Here is a 13938-nt window from a genome sequence, read left to right as displayed (position 1 = left end):
CTCTCTCTCTCTCTCTCTCTCTCTCTCTCTCTCTCTCTCTCTCTCTCTCTCTCGATCGGGGATATCTCATGTTGATGAACATTCCATGTTGGCGGTGGGGTAACAACCCCCGTATGTCGATGTCATTGTGGTAACTCATGTTGATGGAGTAACTCGCTGATGGTGATAGTCGGGTAACTTTTGTGTCCGTGATGGGGAAGATTCTTCACGGTAATCAATGGTGAGGTAACTCATGTTGATGCAAAGGGTAATTCCCTGATAATGATAAGAGTAAGGTAACCAGTGATGTTGGGGGGTAACCAAGTGGGCTAGCTCATGACGATAGTGGATAACTCTCTCATATTGATGATAGTAAGGTAACTTGATGTTGGGAAAACCATCTTGTATCTGCTTGGAAATGTTGGGATAACCATGACGCTAAATCATCATTATAACGAAACACCACAAAATCCCACCCTCACCAGTCTGGGTACGAATCCCTGAATTTAAGCACTTTAGTACCATTTATGTTTGTTTGTTTCTCTGACCAACGATGCTCATGATATTTAGGGATAAAGTGGTGACCCCAATATATCTCCCGCGTTGCCCCTGCTGGGTGAGTAGCGGTTTGTTTACCTTGTTGCCTCTGTTAAGGCGACGGTTCCGCAATCCTTTGGCCGTCGTGTTGCTTCATTTGCTCCTCTCTCGATAACTAGCTGGTCAACCGGTACTGTTGATATTGTCTTGGGCTAAATTTGGTGCTGGGAATTTCTGTCTTGCTGGTGCTGCTCCCTTTTTTTTTTTTTCTTGCTCGTCTTGCAACATGAGTTGTGGTGCTGTTGCCAACGCCATACAGGTCTTGCAGCTGTTGTACGTTCCTGTTGCTTTGTTACCTCTGGTGTTCTAACTGCTGTTGCTGCTTTACGTTACTGTTGGTGCGTCTGTTCGTATGGTCACTGTTGTCGTCGCTGTTTAGCTGCTGATGCTGGTGCTGTTGCATCTACTGTTTGTCAACGCGTAGTTGTTGTTTTTTAACTGCCGCTTCTGTTGTTGTACGGGTTCGATTCCTCTTCCTGTTGCTTGGATAACTGTTTCTGCTGCTGCAGCTGCTGCAATCTTAGGACATTCTTGTGCTTTATTTTTCGTTTGCTCATTTTTCTGTTGGGGTTGTTAATCTACCAGTTGCCATCGCTTGCTTATTCAGTCCTTCTTGTCTTACGTATTGGTGGTTGTAGGTGCTGTGCGAACGTTCTGTTTCCTGACCTTTACTCTCGTCTGTTCCTCACTGTGCCAGTTACCTTGTAGTCTCATATCCCCCTGCGGCAGAGGGCGTCCTCCTGTTACACATTTCACAGACAAGTTTCACATGCCGTAGGAATACTAACTAACCACCCACCTCCCTCCCTGCCTCCCTGCCTCCCTCATTCATCCACTTTAGCAGGTTTTCCTCCTCCATCCAACTGTCTCGCACCACTTGATCCCAAGCAACCTGCTCCGTCACGCCACAGGATCAAGCGTCCCCTCCTCCCTCCCCCTCACACAAACCTTTCCTCCCGCGGTCCCTTCTCCGTTTTCTCTCTCCTTTTTTTATCATTATTCCCCAGGCCAGGTCTCCGCCTTCCCGCGCCGGGGGGATTATGCCGACCCGGCCTAAAGAAGGCTCCATAATGACGAAACGACGGTTGTGTGTGTGTATATATATAAAAAAAAAGACTGCTAAGAAATGGGAGGTTCTTTTTTTGGCCGTGAGAAAGCCGGCCTCTGGGGTAGTAGGCGTGTATAGATGTTCCCTGCAGAGTTTTGTGGGTGGTGCAGAGATGGAGGTGTTGTTGGCCTTTCACATACCTCAGGCTTGGCCGAGAGGCGCGAGATCCTCTTTACATGTCTCTCGATCATGGAACAGGTCATGGGGTGGCTTGGCTTTCCCTTTTTTCATTGATTATTGGACTGGTCATGAGGATGGCTAGCTTAGACAGTGTTCTTTTTGGTGTGGTTGACCCAGTGTTGGATGTTGTCCATAAAGCAGACGAGAAAGTGTAACTCGTACAAGCCTGGGGAGTGGAGTTTTAGTTGGTTTTATGTCTGTCAGAGTGGAGTTCCAGATCCGAATTTGGGAAGGTGGTTGGTTGTCCAAGTGCTCGCTCGCCTAGTCATTGCGATGTGCATATGTTTTATGAGTGTCGTGTTTGTTGGGAGAGGGAGGATGGTGGATCTCTGTAGAGTATATAAGGCTTGTGAAGGAGTAAGTTTTTTGACGATCATGAATAAGAAGAAGTAATGACGGGAGAGGTAATAACGCAGAGGGATTTTGATTTCACTCTTCTTCTTACATAATTACATTTAATTTGGAGGTTTATTAATATGTATTTACTTCCTTGAGGCTGCTCATCTGTCAGTATCATCCTTTACATCTCTCACATTAAAAGGAATTTACGATCCTTTATACACAGTGCCTGGCTCTCCCTATCTTTCGTGTTGAGCATATATATGCATATATATATATATATATATATATATATATATATATATATATATATATATATATATATATATATATATATATATATATATTATCTTTTTAAGCTCATGGCACTTGTTAATCCGGACAGTACATTTCTTATTTTTGAAGCCTCTCTCTCTCTCTCTCTCTCTCTCTCTCTCTCTCTCTCTCTCTCTCTCTCTCTCTCATACATAACCTAGGTTGATTCATATTGTAATTTCCCATATTGAAAGCTTTTTATTAATTCTTTTTTAATCTATGAAGGTTAAAAAGTTTAAAAGATCTATCGTTCAGTAACTGCCCGACTCTAAAGACTTTAAATTTTTGCTCCACAGATTCCTGTTCTACTCGTCGTCAGCTTGAGTCACTATTACCCTGGGCTGCGGTGGCAAACCTGAATACGCCTGAGGTAAGTCAGATCAACCCAGGAATTCGTCATTTCCGTAACAGGATGCCTGCCTGCCCCTCTCTTTCTTTTTTGGCCCCCCGAGGCCCTAAAGAAATATCGTCTTACGTACATATTTTCTCTCAAGTTATGTAGTGCGCTCTGTGAGTCGCTAGCACCACGTCTTGTCCATGTCTCTTCATTAACGGGATCCGAGGACCGTGCGAGGCCCGCATTCTCCTCTTATGTTTTCCCACGAACGCCATCCAGTTCGAAGCAACTGAATGAAACGTTTGTTGCGACCTGACAGGATGTGTCCACCAGAGGTGGCTCACTCACTGGTCGAGAGGAGACTCGAGAAGTTCCATCAGGTGGTCTTAGACTAAGGAGGCAGGTGTTATGGAACAAGATGTATAGAACCCTGCGTTGCTTGGCAAATGTGAGATAGATGTTCAGCAGGATATTGGTTAGATGTTCAGCAGGATGTTGGTTAGTTAGATGTTCAGCAGGATGTTGGTTAGTTAGATGTTCAGCAGGATGTTAGTTAGTTAGGTGTTCAGCAGAATGTTAGTTAGTTAAATGTTCACCAGGATGTTAGTTGATTAGATGTTCAACAGTATGTTGGTAAGATAGATGTTCAGGAGGATGTTAGTTCGATAGATGTTCAGCAGGTTGTTTTTTTTTATCGTATTTTCATGACCCTCAAATTGAGACTCAAGTTTTAGTTTCCAGACGTGGTTGTGCATGTAAGACAAATGTGCTAGATCGCCTTTAAAAAAAAAAGAAGATATCACGTTGATGTTCTTTTGATGAGAGATATAATAATCTAGGAAGGTCATGAGGGAAATGTATATAGAGACAAGATTTACTGGAAACTTGTTGTGGCCTGTAGTGACTGTGGCTGGTTTCTTTGCCTGTCATATCACTATAATTTGATTACACATTTTGTTGATTACTCCTCTGCTGTTTTCCTTTGAACGAGGACATAAACCCCAGCATGATTGGCTAATACGGTGGAGGGAGGAGAGATGGTTGGTATGGGAGGGAGGGTTTGGTTGCTGTAGGGGAATAAGGGGCTGGATGTGGGATGGTGAAATGGGGACAAGATGATACGGGTGGGACGGAGAGAGAGAGAGGCTGGATGATGTGGGAGGAGGGTATGGATGGCTTTCGTATAGGAGAGGAGAAGGAGGAGGAGGAGGAGGAGGAGATGGGGGATAGATAGGCACAGTTTAAAAGATCACACTGCATCTTGCGACGCGACTTGCCTCGGCTGATGCTTCTGCAATGTGCACTGCGGCACTTGGCCTTTCATGGTGCTGGAAAATATCTGTTGATAACGCAAATATGTTTTAAAATGGACGATAACAATGATGTATCGTGAAGTTCATTGTCTCATCTTCGCTGGTTAGTGAGACGTGAATTTTGGTCACGTTTGACTTGTTCGGTCAAGGGTTCAAGAATTGTGAAACCCTATGAGTTCGACGGGTCGACCCTTGAGTACGACGGGTCGACCCTTGAGTACGAAGTTTCGACTATTGGGTGCAACGGGCTGACCCTTCAGTATGATGGGCAGGCCTTTACCCTGACCCCTCAAGTGTCAGGTAGCGGGTTAAGTGCCTCTGTTAACGTATGTGACGTGTTGGTGCCACGTAGGTGACGTGTGGGTACCACGCAGGTGACGTTTGGGTGCCAGGTAGGTGACGTGTGGGCACCACGTAGGTGACGTGTGGGTACCACGCAGGTGACGTGTTGGTACCACGCAGGTGACGTGTTGGTACCACGCAGGTGACGTGTGGGTGCCACTCAGGTGACGAAGCAGTGTCGTTATCATCACCTTCAGAGAGAACCTTATCTCTTATCTTATCGGGCACTTAACGTAGATACCTTGGCTCCTGGCGACTTGGGTCTTCTCATCCTACGGACACCTGTACCGTACATAACACCTGTAATCACCTACAACCACCTGTAACGCACTCACCACGTGCAACACCCTCTATCACGTAACAGTAGGTGGACCACGTGTATCACGTATTCTGTACAGGTGTCAGCGCGCTACCCCTCCCATCACGTGTCGCCAGCAGTACTTAGCATAAGTCGCATCATATTTGCTGTATGTATATGATAATCACCTTTGCCCCACTCACCACCCCACCTTCCTCCCTCCTTCGCTCGTAACAGTAGCACCGCCTACGCTGCTGCACGTGACAGCTGGAACACCTTTAGCAGCGGCAGCATGACCACCATCTGTGTGTCATGACCACCTTTACGAACCTGCTTAACCTGGATCACGTGAACCTGTTGCTCCCACACCCTGTAGCCCTCCCATCTGCCTGTATCATCTGCACATACTGGATCATAGTAGCCATCTGGCAACACTCAGGGTACAGGTGTCTATACCATCCGTATCACTTTAACCACCTGCGTCACAAGCAACTGCATTACTTACATTCACTTGTCGTTTACGCCAACCATATCCCTGTATCATCTACACCACCTGTATCCCTGTATCACCCACACCATCTGTGTGCCTATGTCACCCATACCACCTGTATCCCTGTATCACCCGCACCACCTGTATCACATCATTCATCTACATAGATGCATCACATCCTTCTGTATGTCTGGTGTGAGTCGTATTCTGAGTAAGGGCAAGTTGTGCACAGGGTTTAGAGAGAGAGGAAGAGGATGGTCTCTACGTAGAAATGCTTCCGATCACTCGATGAACATGAATATAAATGAGCCTTGTAGCTGTTCTGCTGATAGATAGATAGATAGATAGATAGATGAACCTTAGTGTAATTCTCCTGATAGATAGATGAGCCTTGGTGTAGTTCTCCTTATAGACCAATGAGCTTGCAGTTTTCATGATAGATAGATGAGCTTGCTAGCAGTTCTCATAGTAGATAGATGAGCCAGCTAAAGCACTTTTACGTATAGATAGATAAGCCTGCTAGCAGCTCTGCAGATAGATAGATAAGCTTAGTAACAAACTCCATATTTGTTCTCTAGTTTTTCTTCATGGTAACTCTCTTGTTCACCGTATCATAAATTATTTTCCATATATATATATATATATATATATATATATATATATATATATATATATATATATATATAGGTACTTTCCATACCTTTTATATTTTGTCATGTTCGTAGCTGCCTCCCTCCGTCCACCATGTGTTTGTGGAGAGTCACTAGGCATGGGCAGGTTCGACATTACATCACAGACACGCTCCTCATTCCCGGGTTAGTTCAGTTTTGGTTATGATATCATAACCGGGCCAGCATTACAGGAGATATGAGCGATAGCAAGCGATCCCCCTGATCATGGGACCAGTTGCCTCCACCGTCTGGTGACTAGCTCTTGAACTTAACTTTAATTCTGTATTGAAAGTTCCTGGTTTGGTGGAGTCCACACCATGCCCCTGGGTTGGTGGAGTCCACACCATGCCCCTGAGTTGGTGGAGTCCACACCATGCCGCAGCAGCCTCCTCTCCTGTTTTCCTTGCCTCTCTCCTTTTATGATGATAATTGACTGGTCTCCTTTTCCTGTCTCTGTGATGATAATATTAATCGATGGTAAAGGTACGGGAAGGTTCCCCTCTCAGGTGTTGGCATCGCTGAAGTCTTATCAGGTGCAGTTTGATTCCAGTTTTTGACTTGGTTATGTTTGATTTATTCGCTGGGGTCTGGAAGTATGTGTTTCGTCCCCTTTAAACTCACAGTTTCCAGCAGGTCTTCCTGATGATACGTACTCTTTTTTTTCCCCTCTCATTTCCCTCTTTTATTTTATGAGTATGATAAACTTAGCAGCAGATGCGGTGCTGCTGGTGTGCTTGGAGTAAACAACAAATGTGTTTTTTTTTTCTTTTTGAGAGAGAGAGAGAGAGAGAGAGAGAGAGAGAGAGAGAGAGAGAGAGAGAGAGAGAGAGAGAAGAACTACCTGCTTTGTGAAATCATTTTCAGCTATGTGTTACGCGTAGGTTAGGTTAGGTTTGTTGTATATGTGAATGTAAATACGACACTAGGTAGTCTCTGCTTCTGTGCCAGCCTTACTTGTCACTCAGTATGGTTGTGACCTTCTGCTTAAACGAAATTAATTAGATGAACCCCATGAGGACGAAGGTACGATCCCCCGAGTACGACGATACGACCCTTGAGTACGACGGTGCGACCCTTGAGTACGACGGTATGACCCTTGAGTACGACGATGCGACCCTTGAGTACGACGGTGTGACCCTTGAGTACGACGGTGCGACCCCTGAGTACGACGGTACGACCCTTAAGTACAACGATACGACACTTGAGTTAGTACGACGATACGACCCTTGACGACGATAGTAAGGCCATTGAGCGCGATTGTGCGACCCTTGAGTCTATATATGGCCTGGCCTTTTGCCCTGAACCTCTAAGGGTCATCATACCCAAGGGCCGGGCCGTACGCTTTGCCCAAGACGTTAAGATAATACAGTTCCAGATAACGTAAGCTTCTGGTAATCGAAATCAGAGTCATAAACTACAGTAATTATAATCTACTAGGATCATAAGCTTCAGGAATGATAAACTACAGGAATTATAAACTACAGTAATTATAAACAGTAGTAATTATAAACTACAATAGTAAGATAAACACCACTTCAGCCACGGACCTGTCGTGGCGTAAGAGATACAAGAATATATTAAATACAGTAAGAACATAAAGACTTCAGAGGTTTATCTTTTCGCCGGTGTCCACGAGTGTGGAGCGTGCAGCAGGCACTCGCCTGTACCTTGCCTGGTTTATGACACCACGAGTATATCTTTTGTGGTTTATGAGACCCAAGTGTGCCACGCCTGGTTTATGAGACCCAAGTGTGCCACGCCTGGTTTATGAGACTCGAAGTGTATCTTGCTCGGTTTATGGACCCCCCTCTGGCCCAGCCGGGAAGGCTGGATATGGAGGTGGAAGGTTTACCACAAGAGTTATGATGCGCGCCTTCATCCCCGCCGCTTATTACCTCAGCAGTGCTGCCCAACGGAGCTTGCCGTGCCTCCCACACCCCTCCGTCGTCCACGTCTACTGCTGCCGTCGCACCGCCCCTCCCTCCCTCTCCTGGTCTTCCTACTCTTCTATACGTGATGATTATCACACCCTCCCTCTTGTATCTCCCTCTCCCTCAACTCTTACCTCATCCTCTGGATCCTCTCTCTCTCTCTCTCTCTCTCTCTCTCTCTCTCTCTCTCTCTCTCTCTCTCTCTCTCTCTCTCTCTCTCTCTCTCTCTCTCTCTCTCTCTCTCCTGCAACAACATAAGGGTAGTGGATAAATGGATCACACTTAGGGATGAAATTGTGAATATAGACAGCATTGCACAAGATAGGGGCCGCCCCACGAGAGTAGAAACTCCCTCCCCGAGCAGTACAGAGAAACGCTTACGGTGCGCCCGCAGGTATGCTTCAACAGGCCAGCCAACTTACGATGTCAGGTATGGTGCTGCTATCTCCAGCAGCTATCGCACGACACGCCCGCCTCCTCAGTACTGTACACATTGATTTATGAACGCGATAACCATAGCAGTGTGGTAACTGCACGGTCTTAGTACGTATGGTGATTGCCGTATGGATACAGTTCATACAGTAGCTAGTAGAGAGAATGTATTGTTGTAGTTATATTCCGTGGATACAGTTGTTGATAGGAAGACTTATTGCCCTTGCATTCCCTGAGTAGATACAGTAGAATGCTGGTACAGCAGCAACAGCAGAGAAGCTGAGTGTTCTATAGATACAGGAGCAACAGAGAAGCTGGCTGTTCTCCTAGATACAGGAGCAACAGAGGAGCTGGCTGTTCTCCTAGATACAGGAGCAACAGAGAAGCTGGCTGTTCTCCTAGATACAGGAGCAACAGAGAAGCTGGCTGTTCTCCTAGATACAGGAGCAACAGAGGAGCTGGAGGTAATAAGAATACGGTAGCCACAAGGCAATACTCGGTGTCAGCGCGAGACGTCGACGGAGATTACATTCTTCCATAAAGGAATTAAGGAAATGGTGTTACCAGGACGGTTCAGACACGATGGTTTTACTGCCGCTAATCCATAGGAATCGTCGCGGAGGTTTATGGCATAACGGAGGCCTATGCTGGATTTGGTAACAGCCGTGGCATGCCAGCGGGGGTGGTGGTGGTAGAGGGTGGTTTTGATGGTGGTAGGGATAACGATGGTGGTGATCGTAGTAGTTCTCAGGGTGTTGTTTTTTTAAGTAGTGATGATGCTGCCTGTGGTAGTCTTGATGGCGGTGGGAGGGATGTTGATGGCGATGTTAACTCAGACGTACATACGCCATAACCCCTCCTGGGCAGTGTGGCATATACCTTCGACTGGGTGCTGAGCGATCTGACGATGGCGGAAGCTCTGATTGTTACCCCCTGGGAGTCGGGTTAAAAGGTCACGCCAACATAGCCTGGGAGTCTTACCGTGGGGCCCATGGGGGTTAACGCACACCCCAGTCACACTCACAGACCAAGCTCGCCTCACGCTCTCACAGACAACACTCGCCCCGCACACTGACAGACCACACTCGTAGACCATACCCGACCCACACACTCGTAGACCACACTCACTCATCCACTGGACCTTTCTGCTGCTTCATGCTATTGCCCGTGTCATTTCGATTGCTGTATAAAGGGAACAGTTCTGTTTCATGTCTTATCTTATTTACTCTAGTGATTACTGCTGTTTTGGCTTACATATCGAAGGTGGTCTCTCTCTCTCTCTCTCTCTCTCTCTCTCTCTCTCTCTCTCTCTCTCTCTCTCTCTCTCTCTCTCTCTCTCTCTCTCTCTCTCGGCCATTGTGCTTTTCCGCCAGTCCTCATCTTTTGTTTCCTTACGCCTTCCTGACCAGTCACTGCGTCTGCATTTCCCCGTATACACCCAGTGTTTGCGCAGTACACCAGGCCCAGCCTCAGTCACACGTCGCGCTACAGAAGAATACCTTGCCTCCCTCCCTACCTCCCTCCACACGCTCCCTGCCATTATGTGTGGCTCTTCCCTCGCCCCTCTTCGCTCCCTTCTTTCTTTCTCTCTCGCTCCCACCATCACTCGACACCACTCCCCTCCTCCCTACTGTCCCATTCCCTTTTGCACCCAAAATACATCCCTAACCCCCTCATTCTAGCGGCGTCCCACCTGCGTCCTCACAGCAAGCACCTGCGGCCCGACACACACACCCACACGGGTCTGGGAACACTAGGTCCTGGCTCACGCGTCCTTGCCTGTGCCCGGGACGTGACTCTCTCAACCCTGTGTGTGTGTGTGTGATGGGGGAGGGCTGGCGGCCTCCCTCACGTGACCCACGCGCCCGGTCCGTCGATGGCCGGAGCCGGGTCTTCCCTCGTGACACCTGGATGTTTAAAGATACACGACCCAGTGTACAGTTAGAAGGAACACATTGATACTGTATTTACTCGTAGTTTCTTAGGCCATAATAGTGGTACGTCTGTCGCCTAGTGGTAGCAATGAGCTCACAATTAGAAACATTTTATTAAATAAGAAACGGCGGAGTCTTGATAGTATAATAGATATACCTTAAGCTTTCGAAATTACGTATTCATATGAAGTATAGCATATATAGGTGTGTGTGTGTGTGTGTGTGTGTGTGTGTGTGTGTGTGTGTGTGTGGATTAGTGCAAGGTATGGTGAGGGAGGGACCTCATGAACCACCGTATCGAAGAACTCAGATGATTACGTCTACACTAACACGTACTCGGGCAACCATATGCTTACAGAAGCAGATTATACGAAGGAGATCAGACAGCAACAGTCCATTGGGCCCCACATGGTACGTGACTGATAACATATAGGGCGTAGATCAGAGGACGTGTGTGAGTGATGTTCTCGACAGCGTGTACCTGATCCACACAGTGGAATTGGCGGCCGATTTAGTAATCATATATTTCATTTCAATGTAATTTTCGTAAATGGAAAGATATTGTAGTCTTCCTATCGGGAGGTGTGTGTGTGTGTGTGTGTGTGTGTGTGTGTGTGTGTGTGTGTGTGTCAGCTACTGTGGTCGCCATCTGCCGCCCAACCTGTCGCACATTCCCGGCATACCAGCGGTGATTCCCGACGCTGATTCCCATGGGGAACAATGCCGCAGGAGAGGGGGGTGGGGAGTGTGGGAGCCCGTGGTGGGGCGCGTGCAGCTGCCGCCACGTTCCCACCCTCTTGCCTCCCTTCCCCCACCTCACCACCACCACCACCTCCTGTCCCCTCTCAGAACGTATCTCCATCTGCGGGACTTGTCCAGCAGGTTTATGTTTAATCAATGATTCGGTTTTTTTTACAAGAATAAAGAATATATATATATATATATATATATATATATATATATATATATATATATATATATATATATATATATATATGTATATATATATATATATATATATATATATATATATATATATATATATATATATATATATATATATAAATTGGAAAGGATCACAATTTTGCGCGGGATCAAGATATTCTTATGAATCCACGGGGAAAATGAAACACGAGAAGTTCCCATGTGCACTTTCGTGTAATAATCACATCAGTTGATATACTTCGAAGAGACGAAGCTAGGATGCCGTTCGGTAAACATGCGATTGTCTTGGACTGATTGTAGTGTAGTCCTGAAGGTGCAAGAGAAGGGGTCCTAAAGTTGAATGATAATAATAATAATAATAATGATAATAATAATAATAATAATAATAATAATAATAATAATAATAATAATAATAATAATAATTACAATAACAACAATAATCATAGTGATGATGATGATAATAACAATAATGATAATGATAATAATGATAATAATAATAATAATAATAATAATAATAATAATAATAATCATAATAATAATAATGATAATAATAATAATAATGATGATAATAACAAAGGACTAATCGTGAAACCTTTTTGCATGAGGATAAAACCCATAGCTGTGATAGCTTGACCTTTGACCTAACTATAAAAGGCAAGACCGTAGGTCACCCTGTCGTACGTAAAAGTCGTACCGTCTTCTTGAAGGTAGTACCGTCATACGCTAGTCGTACCTTCGTGCCAAAAAGGTCAACATTCCTACACCCGTGTCCTCCACCTGCCGGGCCAGCCCTGCCCGACACAGTCCTGGGAATATTCCCTGGGAGGCAACTCGCGCGTGGCAGCGCACGTGCATTTGATACCACATGGCGAATTTTATCTCTCCCTACACATAACTCACTTTCCTTTTGGGGATAGAAAACCTGACTATATTTTTTTTTCTTCATTTCAAATGCTATAAAATTAATTAGATCGGAAATTAAAAAAAAATCGGGAGAATTTTTTTCATAGGATTTACCCAGTTGAAGGCCCGGTTTCGCCCCCCACCCCACCCTTCACCTTCTTTCGGCCACCGGTCTGGCCATCACCTGTCTGGGATTCCTAACATTCCAGGGCATTCCCATTCCCACCAGGCGCTATTCCCGTAACACGTGACAGTGTAGAATAGGCTCCATATATGTGTTTGTGTCTTGCAAATTGAATTACGTGAATCTGGTGCTTTTCTGTATGTGTGGCTGTATAGTCCCCCTTCCCGTCTCTCATTTATTTCTTTCTCCATGTTTACGCTTCTTTTTTTTCATCTGTGTTGCTTATCTATTCATCCTCCACGCGTACCGTCTACCATGAATCACTGCAAAAGAAATGGCAGACGCGATCAGTATAAACATATGTGTTAACTCTCTCTACTTTCTACTTTCTACTTCCTTACTTATGCGTTTGATCTCGTTCTCGTGTTGGACTGCTACAGGCGATGGATCATGAGGTCGTAGCGCGTACGTCAGGGAAGCAGTTGCTACACAGGTTAGACCAGGGCACAGCCTTGTGTGTAGTATAGCACTGTACAACTGTGTACAGAGACACCCTTGTCTTCACACTATGTCTCTTCCTCTCCATATTATACACCATGTTTATACTGGCGGTTAGGTGCTATTCTGATGCTCACATTTCTTCCATATTAACTTATGAATACCATTATAATCCTTCATTTTGCCTCTGTTTATTCATTGTTTCATTCTAGGCCTCAATTTGGTGTTCAAAAGTTGATTGGCCTCGAGGATCTCCACTGGAGTCTTTGGTTTTGAAATTAAGAGAAAGAAAAAATTGTTGATGTGTGTAACTCCTTCCTCACCCTCATTAACCCATTCCTGATGTTATTGGTCTTTAGTTTTATATTCTCCCTCCTTTACCTCCTTCCCAACCCTCCTAGTCCTCATCCACACATTATTCTTTTTATATTCCCCTTTTTTCACTTCTCGTATATCCATATTCCTCTCGTCTCTTTTTCTCTCCCTTTCTCTTACATTATTCCCTTCGCTTTCCCTATCCTCCTCTCTATCCCCAGGAACCTGGACTTCCCTTCACAGTAACCCTCCTCCACAGGCCTGGGAATATTCCCATTCCCAGGCCGGGACGACTGTGTCGGCCGAAGGGAGACGAACACCCCTCACTGACTGTTACGTTTCTTTCTCGTGTCTTCCCCGATGATGTGATTATTACACGAAAGTGCACTTGGGAATTTATCGTGTTTCATTTTCCCCGTGGACACATTCTCTCTCTCTCTCTCTCTCTCTCTCTCTCTCTCTCTCTCTCTCTCTCTCTCTCTCTCTCTCTCTCTCTCTCTCTCTCTCTCTCTCACACACACACACGGCGGCCCCCCTATACAGGTCGGCGGCCCATCTGCCGCCAACCTGTCGCACATTCCAGGCGTTCCAGGCGACATTCCGGCCGCGTTCCCGACAGTGATTCCCAGAGGGGTGAGAGGGGGACAATACAGGCTCGTTGGGGGGGTAGGACGGAGGCCAGCGGTGGCGCGCGTGCAGCAGATGTTTTCACTCGCCATGCCCCCCCACACACCTGCCACCTGCCCTACACTGCTGCCTAGCTTTCTGTATATCTCTCTGTCTGCCTATCTGTCTACCCGTCTATCTACCTGTCTTTCTGTTTATATATCTACCTGTCTATATGTTTATCTATCTACCTGTCTTTCTGTCTATCGATCTATCTACCC

General features: G+C 45.9%; 1 protein-coding gene across 5 annotated transcripts in view; it reads left to right on the top strand.

Moving 5' to 3' along the window:
* The window catches only part of Git (ARF GTPase-activating protein GIT1), a 626665-nt gene that overhangs the window by 431850 nt on the left and 180877 nt on the right, over positions 1-13938 (top strand). For all 5 annotated transcript variants that reach the window (XM_071686451.1, XM_071686450.1, XM_071686447.1 and 2 more), the window contains exon 4: positions 2815-2888. The gene's annotated coding sequence lies outside the window, so the exon portion shown is untranslated. The remainder of the gene's footprint in view (positions 1-2814; positions 2889-13938) is intronic.

This window comes from Panulirus ornatus, chromosome 42 (genome assembly GCF_036320965.1).
Source record: "Panulirus ornatus isolate Po-2019 chromosome 42, ASM3632096v1, whole genome shotgun sequence".
Taxonomy (NCBI): domain Eukaryota; kingdom Metazoa; phylum Arthropoda; class Malacostraca; order Decapoda; family Palinuridae; genus Panulirus; species Panulirus ornatus.
Note: the sequence above shows the minus strand (reverse complement) of the source record. Positions and strands in the feature narration are given on the sequence as shown.